Consider the following 12,789-nt stretch of genomic DNA (forward strand, 5'->3'; position numbering starts at 1 on the left):
CTTGGTCTGTGGTCCTGGGCAGATCAGTTCATTTCTCTATGCTTCAGTTTCCTCATTTGTAAAATTGGTGTCATGCTACTTACCTATCTCACAGGGATGTTGTGGGGCTTTATTAATGATTGATGTTTTGACATCCTTAGAGGAAAGGTGATATAGATGTGCAAAGCGTTGTTATTGCTAACTTACCCAAAGCGCTGTCTGTGAACAGATTCATGTGGTAGTTTTCACTGGGCTAAAGCTTTGTCATGCATTTTTAAAAGTTTCATTTTAATTATCATTATTTGGTTTGGTTGCATTTTAATGATCATTGTTTGGTTTATTTTCGCATAAACAGCTGATTTGGAAGCCGCTTCACGTCGCTAGGTAAGTTACAGTCTGTTCACTAGTGGTTGTGGAAACTTCCACGTGTGTTTCATATCATTCCAGTGGAATTTCCTGAGAGAATGGAGATGGGCATGACTTTTAGACGCTTGATTTCTGGAGGTTTGTCTACGTGGGGGAAAAGCCTGGAATAGCTAATGGAGAATAGCTATTGCTGAATGCCTGCTCCACACTAGCTCCCTGTGCGGACACACTTATGCTGAACTAAGAGTGCCTTTGTGCAGTGCAGGTTAATGTGGAATAGCTATTGTGCTGTACGTTCACAACCTAGCTATTTCACACTTATTTCCCTGTGTAGACAAGCCCTGAGTAAAAAAAAAAAAAAGTGACTAGAGTGAAATGTACCTTGACAAGGGATCAGTGTTTTCTAAATATCTGTCCAGTGCTGAAATTTCAGACACATACAACTGAAGGAGGTTGAATTACTAATGTTTTAACAAGGCTCACAGGGAGCACACTAAATACGACGCTGCTGAAAAACTGAACACTACTGGCATCTGACCCTGTTTGAGAAAATGGAGTACACTAAGCAAATGAGGGAATCAGAAGAAAGCCCATCTGACTGCAGCCACATGATTAGCACCAAGCAACCTACTCTGCTCAACAGTTGAAATGCAGTGTGAAAAGCTACTGCAAATGTTTGCTGAAAACCAGATCATGCAAAATATCGTCGCCCTTATTCTGATCTCACTCGAACACCAGTGTAAATCAGGAGTAACTCAACAGCTCAATGGAGTTACCTTAGTGTGAAATCAATTTAAGGGCCTCATTCCAATCTCACTTACTGCCAAATTTCAATAAATATCTATAGGATGAGCAATATTTTTAATGAAACAGCAAGTTACTTCTGAATTTTGAGTTGCATTCATTTGGATTAAGAATTTTATTGCTTTAAAGATTTCATGCAGCACAAATACTTTCTGTTGCCTGACTTACTTTCATGACAAGAACAGTACAGTATCAAATGCATCAAACTGTTCTCATAGAATGTCTTAACATTAGTTTGACTTGCTTAGCAACCAGAATAGCACAGGGCCCAGTCTGAAGCAGAGAGATACCCAGCAGGACTCTACTGCAAAGACTTGCAGACAGCAACAGGGATGACATTTAGATGGACATTGCATAACCACATAGGTGAGCCATTCATCCATTGTTCACAGGCACTGAAATGTGTCACACGGGATCTTTTCCCTGGCCATCACCCAGATACAGAAGCTTGCCAAGTAAGTGAATTTTGCTGCACATGCCAAATTTATCTCCACTGTAACGCCACTGAAGTTATCGGAGTTATACCAGGGATTAATTTGGCCTGAGTAGTTTAATCATAGACTCAGAGAAATGGTGGGCTGGATGAGACCTCAACACAAGTTAGGAAACAAAGAAATGTGGGCCAGGATAGGAAGATGTTGTAATCATCCTCAAATAAGCACTCATACATAGATAGCGTCCTACATCAGCAGCATTAATGAGCATTTGTGTTCTGACTCCATCCAGCTGCACACAGCCTCCCTCCTCGCCAGATTATTCATGATTTATGCAGGACTGACGTCAGGAGGGCATGTGAAGTTGTCCTAGGTCTGGATCTAGCAGAAGGACTCCTAGGAGCATGAATAACTTGAGCAGCTGCTTCCAGTGTCACACAAGCAGCAGCAGCAGAAGGGATGTGGCTGATTCTTTGTCCAGCACTGGTCCCCCCATGTGTCTTTCTCGATCTTCCTCTCAGGATTCTTTCCTGGCCAGTTTGATCTCCAGGTGCCATTTGTTCTCACTCTTATGGGTATTGACAACTAGATTGGATAAATTACCAAACATGTACTGTTGGAACAATGCTGTACTGGAAGGAAAGCTGAATTGCCAGGACTTCTCCCTTTAGAATGGATGTCGCTGATTCTATGAATTTTCAGTCTCCTGATCTAATCACTAGCTAACTTCTCTTGGAACCCATAAGGAGGTAAACATTTGAGATTAATCTAACTACCCACTTGGTATCATACATGTTCATACAGATATAATTGAAAACGTATATACAATGCTACAGTGCTCGGAACAATAGAACACTCAACTGAAGAAAAATTTAAAAAAAACTTAGAAACAAAGGGCCAAATTAATACCTTGACAAGAGAGATAAATTAGTCTTGGGCTTCTGCATACCCCTGAATTTGCACTGGCACCTTACAGGTTGGAAAAAGTATCTATGCAGCGGATGCAATGGAAAATATGAGCAATGTGATCTTCCTGAGCAATTTTTATATTACTGATAAATATGCATGTGGCACATCCCAATATATATATACTAATGCTTGCAAGGGCCAATGAGACCTTCTAAACGTGATGTCCTACAGACATTCCTATACAGCATACTGACCGTCTTAGCAAATATGACCCACCCACCCCAAGTAGCTTTTTGTATGGCCCGGCAGAACCCAATGTTTGGTTGTTGCAATGCTCCCTTGATGAGAAGCTAGCGTATGTCTTCTTCAGAGATATTATCAGAACATCTCTGCCTCTTATCCCCCTCAAGTGAATGTGCCTCCCATCTTCCATGGCTAAGGCAGTTGGAGTCTCAAGCTCATGTTGTCCCATAAGCTGGTACAGACAAACTGACCTGTTAAGGTAAGTGGCTCAGAGGACTGTTGGTCAAAAATCTTTCTGAGAAGCAAACTCCATGTTTTCCATGTTGAGGTGAGTTTCTGCCAACAAGGGTGACAGAAATGACTGACATACTGTTCTTCCCTCATTGTACAATCCATTGCTAATAGTGAAAACTTTGGACTCCCTTTAGGTGAAGATTACAAGCTCCTTGTCAGCTGAGATATGGGTAATATATTTAGCACTTCCATGCTTTAAAGCACTGCCAAATTCTGTTTGTTGAAAGGACTTGTTTTTTTGGTATCCAGTCACCATTTTTTATCCAGGGCATTTTAGCCTATGAAGACTTTGAAATATGCTTTTGCGACAATTCCCTGATGTTTTAAAGTAAGAGATCTGGGACAAATGGAAATTATCCATCTGATTTATTAATTGCAAACAGAAAATCAGGGGCATTTCCTATCATACAGCCTGTTCCAAAGCCCACTGAAATCAGTTGAAAGATTCCCATTGCCTTCAATGGGCTTTGGATTGGGCCCGTAGTGGCGTTCTAATGACTGATGTTCTGAGGCAGAGGAACCCTTACAGAAGCCCCCAGGGGTACTCAATGTATTGGCCTTGGGGCTCTGAAGGGCTGAGCCCTAGATACTCCAAACCTAATGCTTCAATTTAGTAAAGAGTGCCTGTTGCCTTTCAAAAATGGGGTAGGGGGGAACTCCAAGCCCCACTGAACTCAATGGCCAGGCTCCTATTGTCTACAAGGGGTTCAGGATTTCACACATGAAATTCTCATTATAATCCAGCTAGCTGAAGGGTGACATATTTAAAAAATACACAGTTGTGGCAGGGGAAAACAAATAACCTTCAGAGATGCTCTCCCTTGAACCTGGATTAGCAGAACATGTCATGAAGTGGCCAGCAAGTCCCTTTTGGACCTTGGGTCCGGTAGTTCCTTGGAACAGAGGGATTTATGGGTTAGGCCATCTGTAGCACATCAGAACCTGCCGAATTGCCCTAACCAGAAAACAGCCCTGTCCTAAGATAATTTTATTAGAATTCAGTGTATCCTCTTGGGTGAAAGTATTGCTGGTCTGACAATTGATTCCTGCTTAGGGGTGTTATATGATTTTAAAGGCACTGACTCCATGCTCATATATCCAATACACAAGTCAGTGAATATATGGCAGAATCTGGGCAAAATCTATCATTTGTGGCCCTTGCCATTCCTCTCTTGGTAAGCAAACAAAGAAATGATGATTGTTTTGTACCTCATTAGGCAGAAATGAAGCCTAAAGACTATACCCCTGAGAAAGCACCGCATAATTCACAGGGATAGTGTTTTGAGTGAGAAGTCAGCATTGTCCCTAATAATGCTTCCTGTGTCAAAGCTGTCGCAGAACAATACCGTGTTGCAATGATTAGCCGAGCATCACTCCACAGCAGGGCAGAGTTAAAATTGCAAAGTTCAAAGATGAAATGCTGTATGATGTAAATCCTGCTGAAAGTCAAATTATCTTCACTTCCAAACATCAAACAATTTGGAATTGCTCCCAGAAAACACATTTTCTCAGGTATGGCTGTTATTGCCTGTCATTATACTGGACACTTTCATCCCAATCTGGTTGATGAGATATTGAGCCAGGGTCAATGGCAATAAAAACTGTGTATGGCTAAGGCAGATCCTTTCAACAAAAGGTGTTTCCAAGTTACTCAGGCTGCTGCATTCAATCACAATTCACAAAAGCTGTCTTTTATTATGGAAGTGACTGCCACATAGAGCTGGTTGGCACATTGTTGCCAAAATGAGATTTCACCCAAATGTGCTGCTTTGCTGGGGCTATAATGTCTGAGAGAGCGAGACTCATAACAAACTCTATAACCCTGGAATGTGGGAGATCCAGATTCAACTCCGCTGTACCTGACTCAGAGCAGAGTTTTTCATCCGAAATCACCCTGAACCAGGCAGAGCAGGGATTTAAACCTGGGTCTTCCAATTCCCAGGCTAGTAATCTAATCACAAGGAGGACAGACAGATGGACGGGGGCGGCGGAGGGGGGAGCATGTGCGCACACACAGAGCCCTGCTTATTCAGCACCCATAGCTCCTCTGGGAAAAGATCACTTCCCTGATGTTTTGTGTCAACATGATAGCCAGTAACAAATGCACAAGGTGGAGGTTGAAATAGTGCCCTAGGTCTGAACACCTGTGGACCTTAGTGAAGTTAGTAGACAAGTCCAGATTGAATTGGAGCCCGGCAACTGCCCCCTAGCTCTGTAACTGGCCTTGCCAAATGCAACGTCTGAATATCTCCAAACTTTGGATCTGGATACAGATTTACATCCAAACTTTATAGGCTGAGCCCATCTCTAATAGATATTTCCTATTGTGACTGATTAGACAACCACTCAACGTGAGATGTATTCGCTATGGGGTGGGCAGACATAGAGCTGAATAGATTGATCTTTCTACAGGTGTGCTTAGATGCACATATGCAGAAGAATTCCAACAAAACTGGCAAAGAGCACTGGGCACAGTGAACCAGGAGTGCCTGAAGAGCTGACAGTCCCATTTGGTACAACTATTTTTTCTCCAATCCAGCAAAGCATGGCTTTTTGACTTTCCCAAATGTCATACATTAGCAGGTCAAAGTGTTATGCCCAGTGCCAGTATTTTGCTGCATTAATTGGGTAACATTGTAGCATTCCTCCAGCTCACATCATTGGGATACACTATGAGGACAAAGTAATCAAAAAGAGAGATTTGCTGCAAATGGTAAATAAATGCCTTCATGACCTTGTGCAGGTCTCTTAGGACCTGATCTAAAGCCCAGGGAAGTCAAAGTCTTTGCATGGACTTCAGTGAGTTTGGATCAATCCCTGTACATTCTGATTTCCAAATATAGCCTATAATGTTGGGTGTCTTAAGTTTTGGGTGAGACTTCTGAAAATCAGGACTTAGGTTGGGCACCCCAAAAAAGAAGGCATTCAAAATCACCGGCCACTTTTGGAACTTTGGAGCTTAAACTCGCTGGGTGAAATCCTGGCACCATAGAAGTGGATGACAAAACTCTTGTCATCCACTTCAATAGAGATGAACTTCAATAGAGCCAGGATCTAACTTGCTCCTCATTATTTTCCTCTTCTGTATAATGGGGGTCATGATACTTCCCTACTGCACAGGGCTGCTTTGGGGCTTAATTCATTAATGCCTGTAGAGCACCTTGAGTTCCATGGACTGAGGTGGTTATGGAACCTTTCTTTGAGCTTCTCATTTCCTCCTATGATGCTTTGGATGCAGTGGGTAGAGTAGTGACACATCACTCAGTGTCATCATTATTACTTCATGTCACCACTATAGTCTCATCTAGTTGACTGTAGTTGAGCTGTATTTCAACTTTCCTACACCACTCTCTTCAGACCTATCCATAATATCCATTGTCCAGAATGACTAACCGGCAGCATCAAAAATGGCCTAATTACATTGGAAGGCTCTGTCCCTTTAAAGGGGAAAAACATCCTTTCAGTTCTATTTCTCAGTGTAAGTAATTACTGCCCAAAGTGGTTTCACATCCTGACCTGGACTGCTGCAAAGTCATTCCATTTAGGGATTCAGTTCAGGACATACCACAGGCACTTTGCTTGTACATGATCCTATTTCATTTAGCCTAGTTGCCTTTGGGATTATAATACCATTTTCACAAGATTTTTTAAGGCAATTTTATCAAGCCTGTCCACTCGCAGACTATTGTCTTTCACTAAGATTTTATTAAAACAGTGTGATAACCTCCTGTCTATTTAAACTCTCTGAAGTTAATCATCATATCAGGAGAAGCCAGGTAAGTCAGTATTAAAAGATGACTAGATATTCACATTGTGAATAGTTTTAAATGGTGCTGCTATGGAGAGGTACCTAAAAGAATCTTTTTCAATCTGTGCAGTTAATAATCCTTGAGGCTGAAGAATGAAGAATGTTAGGAGAGAGTTTTTATAACATATGATTTCTTAAATTCAGACTTATTGTAGAAAGTGTAAACTTTTGATCTAATACAAATCAGGTGACGATAGAAATTAAGTCAAGAACGAACTTCTTTTTTCATATTAGCCAGAGAAGATTTATTTAGACCTGTTTTTTAAAGTTTGTTTTAAACCTGAAAGGGTGACCTTTAGATCTTGGAACTGAACAGAGATAGAGACATTAGTATGCAAGATCTTTCCCTTTTCTCTCCTTCAGCCTCTTAACTTCTGTTCTGCTCTGTTTAGCACTATAGATAAGAGGGGAAACCAGTTGGTATCTGATTGGACTCCTTTTGTGTTGGAAAAAAGAGAACATTTCAACCTGCACGGTTACTTGTCACATTAAAGTGGGTGAAAATGAAGCATAGCTAATAAGTTAGTTACCTTGAGATCTTTGTTTGGTGAGACTAATGAAGAGGTACTTAGTCCTGAATCTCTAGGGTCACATAAGTGTAACCCAAACTGCTGAGGTTGTTATCAACACCAAAACCATTTTTGCTGTATCTGGGTTTTAGAAACATTGGATGGGAATAAAAGTTTACTTGTTATTTAAGTGTGTCGGTTACCTGGTTCAAGCTATGAAAACATAGTAAAAATTTAATTTGAAATAAATAATTAGCTGAATTATCATATCAGATTGATTGGTGTCAGTATTTGTGGCTAGGAGCTTGACTGTCAACCTACACGTGAGAAATATTAGGGAGGAAAATGGTCATTGGAACAAAACTTGCAGGGTCTATCTGTGTGTTTTATGTCATGCCCATCTCTTTAGTACTGAGTGTCTTATCAGTCTAAAAGACATTGTCAAATGACGATCACTGGCAATTTTTAGTTTTGACAGTGAAAATGTTGTATATTTTTAGCCCGATTGTGCATTTCACTCATTGCAAAGCTTACATTGGTACCAGTAAAAAAGGAAAGATACCATTAAAAATTATAACAAGGATGTGTCCATTATAGTTAAATGAGCTGGGCATTTGTCTTCTACAGCTAAATCCTGCATTCTTTCCTCAGGCAAAACTTGTACCAACATAAAGTCAGTTCATGATCAAATCTTTAGTAATGTATATTAATCCTACTTCAAAGCTGCTTTCACTTCTTTGATGTGGTTACATCTCTCTTCCCCAGCAGTATTTCAAGATTTATTTTATGAGGATTTATCTTTCCATATCATGTTTTCATCATGCTACAATAGATATGGTATAATATCAGGTGGGAGTTTCTAATGCAGAATGACAATATTTGATTTAAAAATCTGAATATTCTAATACACTGGATAGAGTTAAACAGAAGTACTCAGACCAGTCTATAGGGAGCATTTAGGGACAGATGTAGGTCTCTCTCTCCAGAGCCACAGTATTTTAGCATTCAAATCACTGTACTTCATTCTTGTTCTGTTATATTGGCTACTTTTCCCATTCCCTTTTACATCTCTCTCCTAATTTTTCCAGTATGACAATTTTTATGTTCCTCTATCTCCCACCTCTGCTTTGCCCACTGCAAGCTTTGCTTTCTCCAGTCTCTGTTATATCATGCAATATTGCACACATTGTAGGTCTCTCCCTCCCTTCCTCCCCTGTTCTGCTGCACTGTTGAGCTCTCTAGCAGCTTTAAACAAACTGTCAAAGAATCTGAAACCTGGCTAGGAAAGTACCTGGATACTTGATGAACTCCCCTTTTTATCTGGGAACATTTGTTGAACCAAAGAATGAATGACAGCTCTGCTGGCAAACCTTGTCATTCTGAGAAATGCAATTACAAACATCAATAATTTCTGTGATTCTTTTATCCTTCCAAAATGACAAATTGAGGTGTAGACCAGAGGTTCTCAACCAGGGGTCAGGGGTCCCCTGAGGGGCCGGGAGCAGGTTTCAGAGGGGTTTCAAAATAAAACAGAGAGCAGGGCCAGCATTAGACTTACTGGAACCCAGGGCAGACAGCCGAATCCTGAGCCCCATTGCCCGGGACTGAAGCCATAGCTGGAGCAACTTAGCTTTGCGGGGGCCCCCTGTGGCACGGGGCCCTGGCCAATTGCTCCGCTTGCTACCCCCTAATGCTGGCCCTGGCTTTTGATCTACTGAAAAACGGTTGTTGTGGTGCAGGTGGGGGGGGGGGGGCGGGGGCTCAGAGAGAAAAATGCTGAGAACGCCTGGTGTAGGCTAATTACTCAGCAAAACTCTGAGGCCTCAATTCAACAAAGCACGTACAGACATGCTTAAAAGTTTTGCTGAATTGGACCCTATACAGTGGTGGATTTGAAACTGGGTCAACGGGGCCCGTGCCCAGGGGCCCCGGCCAACTGGGCACCCCCTAGAAAATATCCGCCGCCAGTGGCGGAAGCCTGGACCCTCACCCCTACTCCGCGGTGGCAGCACTGGGCAGGGGAAGCCCCCGTCAGCAGCCCCCACAGGGGCCACTGATCCCATCTGCAGCAGAAGCTGCGGGGTGGCAGGGCAAGGCCCCGCGCCCAACCCGCTCTCCAGTAGAAGCACCAGGCAGGCGAGGCGGGAGAAGCCCTAGCGCCCCAACCCTGGTTCCCCTCAGAAGCACGGGGGGTGACAATGGAAGCCCCAGCACCTGGACCCCTGCTGCAGCCCCAGGACTGGAGGAGCTCTCACTTCCTGCTGCAGCTCTGGGGCGGTCGTGCAGGGAGAGAGCTTCTCCGGTCTTGGGGCCCCAGTGGGGGTGCAGAAAGGAGCAAAAGGGGTTGCAAGGCTGCAGTGAGCAGGAAGGAGGGGACCCTAGGTGAAATGGGCTGGGCCCTGAGGAAGGGGCAGAAAGGGGCCCCTCACTTGCTCTGGCCTAGGGCCCCAGGAAACCTTAATCTGCCTCTGACCCTATATATCTAAATAACTGTAAGACAAAAAACCGGTTATCATTGAGGTCAATAGTCAGATGTGCATTGTTTCTAATAAGAGCAGGACTGAACCTGAAATTTCATAAATTTATAGATTTTTAAAGCCAGAAGGAAATCATTAGACTCCTCTCAGCTGACCTGCTGTATAAGACAGGTCATCGTGTGTGGCTGAGCTACTGTATGTCTTTTAGACAGACATCCAAACTTGATTTGAGGTGGTACAGACTTCACCACATCCTTTGGTATGCCGTTCAATGGTCAGTTCCTCTCACTGTTAAAAATATATTCCTTATTTCCAGTCTGAATTTGTTTAGCTTCACCTTCCAGCCACTGGATTTTGTTATGTTGCTGTCTGCTAGATTAAAGAGTAGATCTGGTCAAAAAACCAGTTTATCATCAGAAAATGCAGTTTCATCAAACCCTAAACATTTTGCAGGAATGTATCCGTTTCAACAACATTTTAGACAGGCAAGATCATTTCTATTTTCTCATTTTTCTGATGTCAAAACATTTCATTTCAATAATGTGAAAATGTTTAATTTCAATAAGGTAAAAACAGTTTGTTCCAACTTTATTGTTTTGATTCAACTTTTATATTTTAATATTTTATATTAGAATGTTTTATATTAGCAAAACATCTGTACCTTATCAAAATGAAACATGTCAACATTAGTGTAGCAAAACAACTGAATATTGACAAAACAAAACATTCTGAGGGTTCTGAATCAAAATTGTTTGGAATTCTCATTTTGTGGAAATTCAGAACAAAAACAGATATCAGAATTTCCTGTGGAAATTTTCCTATCAGACCAGCTATATTAAAGAATCCTCTAGTTTCAGATATATCTCCTTATGCAGGTACTCATAGATCCTGGGTGAAATTCAGGTCTCATGGTAGTCAATAGCAAAACTCCCATTGACTTCCATGGGTCCAGGATTTCACCCCACGATCAAGTCAACTCTTATCCTTCTTTTTGTTAAGCTAAATAGATTGAGCTTCTCAAATTTCTCATTGTAATCAAGCTTTTCCAGAACTTGAATCATTCTTGTGGCTCTATATCAGAGGGGTAGCCGTGTGTTAAAGGGACTTGAGGACCAAATGTTGATGAGGGGAAGTTCTCAGGATTCTGAGTGTAGTATATTTAAATAATGGTTTACCTTTCCATGATGGAATAATGGGTGGGAAATCATCATTTTTATAGACCCTCCCTCCACAAACACAATGTTATGCCCCGCCTGCTGATACTGTTGCAGTCTCTGATACTGCAGTTCTTACGCCGGCAAAATTTCCCATTTACTCTTACTTGTGCTTTGCTGTGTGCCAGATGAAGCCTCCTGTTCTCAGAGATGTATGGATGTGCCAAGAAAAGATCTTAGACAGATAATTGTTGGTTAAAAACATACTTTAGTATAAGATCCTCTCTCCCACATGCCCAAGATATGGTTCCCATTTAAAAAATCATACAGTATAGTTAGCATAAGCAATAATTATGGTGGATGACAGCTAGCCACAGTTCCGATCAACAAAAGTTAAAAAATCATTGGATGTCTTCCCAAATCATGAGATTTCATTTTAAAGACTATATATACTTTTTTTGGTTTGTCTTCACATTTTTGAATTCCCCTTGCCCATCCCCAATGTGCGTGTGAGAAAATTAGTGTTGCCAACACACCTGAATGTACTGAGTAACATGATTCTGGCTCTGACCTGTTGGTGGGGAACATAAGAATGGTCATACTGGGTCAGCCCAGTGGTCCATCTAGCCCAGTATCCTGTCTTCTGACAGTGGCCAATGCCAGGTGCTTTAAAGGGAATAAACAGAACAAGCAGTCATCAAGTGATCCATCCCCTGTCATCCACTCCCAGCTTCAGGCAATCAGAGGATAGGGCTACCCAGAGAATGAGGTTGCATCCCTCACCATCTTGGCATATAGCCATTGATGGATTTATCCTCCATGAATTTATCTAGTTCTTTTTTTGAACGCCATTATAGTTTTGGCCTTCACAAAATCCCCCAGCATGAGTTCCACAGGTTAACTGTGCATTGTGTGAAGAAGTCCTTCCTTTTGTTTGTTTGATTCCAGCTTCTCCCCAAACCCCACATTTCTAATTAATTCTGTGCCCCGCCTGCCACACAACTGCCCATCCCACAGCTCGGCAATCAATTCTGCCCACCCCTCAGCCCCACATCTACCCTCATTCCCCACTCTGCTCCTCTTTCAGCTCTGGGGTCCATCACTCCGCTCTCCTCCCCTTTCCCATGCCTGGCGCTGGAGGGATGAAGAGGTGAGGGGGGAGCAGGAGGGGGAAGATTGCCTTGTTTTTCACAGGAAAGGAGGAGGAAGGAGGGGGTGGAGCCACCCTGAGCTGGGGGGCTCTTTCTTGTCCCCTTCCCTCCTGTGAGAATGGTGTCAACTCCTGAGGGTGGGTGCAGAGTTCCACATACAGCAGCTCTGACTGGGTGCTCTTCCCCGGGAGACGGGGCAGTGGGCAACCATCTGGCATCATTTCATACAAATCTATGTAGTTTGATCTTAGTTGTTTCCTCCAGTGAGAGCTCCTGCAACAGGGCCAGAATCACCTTACTGTACATTTGGGAGAGGTGACAGCATTGTAACCGTCCTGCAGATGAGGCGAAGGGAGAAGGGGAGTTCAAAACTCAAAAGGCTGACCAACAATCATGAGATATTCTATGGTGGTGTTTTTTTTAAATCTCATGATGTTGGGGCCAATCTTGTGATTTTGGTGCATCTAACTCAGGATTCTGAATTTTGGGGGTTGGGAATATTGGGAACCTCCACATCTTGTGCTGCTTGTGCCAGGCCCAATAACAATTGTAGGTCCTGAGCTGGAAGGAGAAAGCAGCAACTGTTGTTCCATGCACCCTCAATTCATCCCCAGTGGGGCTAAACCATGGGTCCCTCACTCAAACCGGCTCACAGAGCGGG

This window comes from Chelonia mydas, chromosome 2, assembly GCF_015237465.2.
Source record: "Chelonia mydas isolate rCheMyd1 chromosome 2, rCheMyd1.pri.v2, whole genome shotgun sequence".
Lineage (NCBI taxonomy): Eukaryota > Metazoa > Chordata > Testudines > Cheloniidae > Chelonia > Chelonia mydas.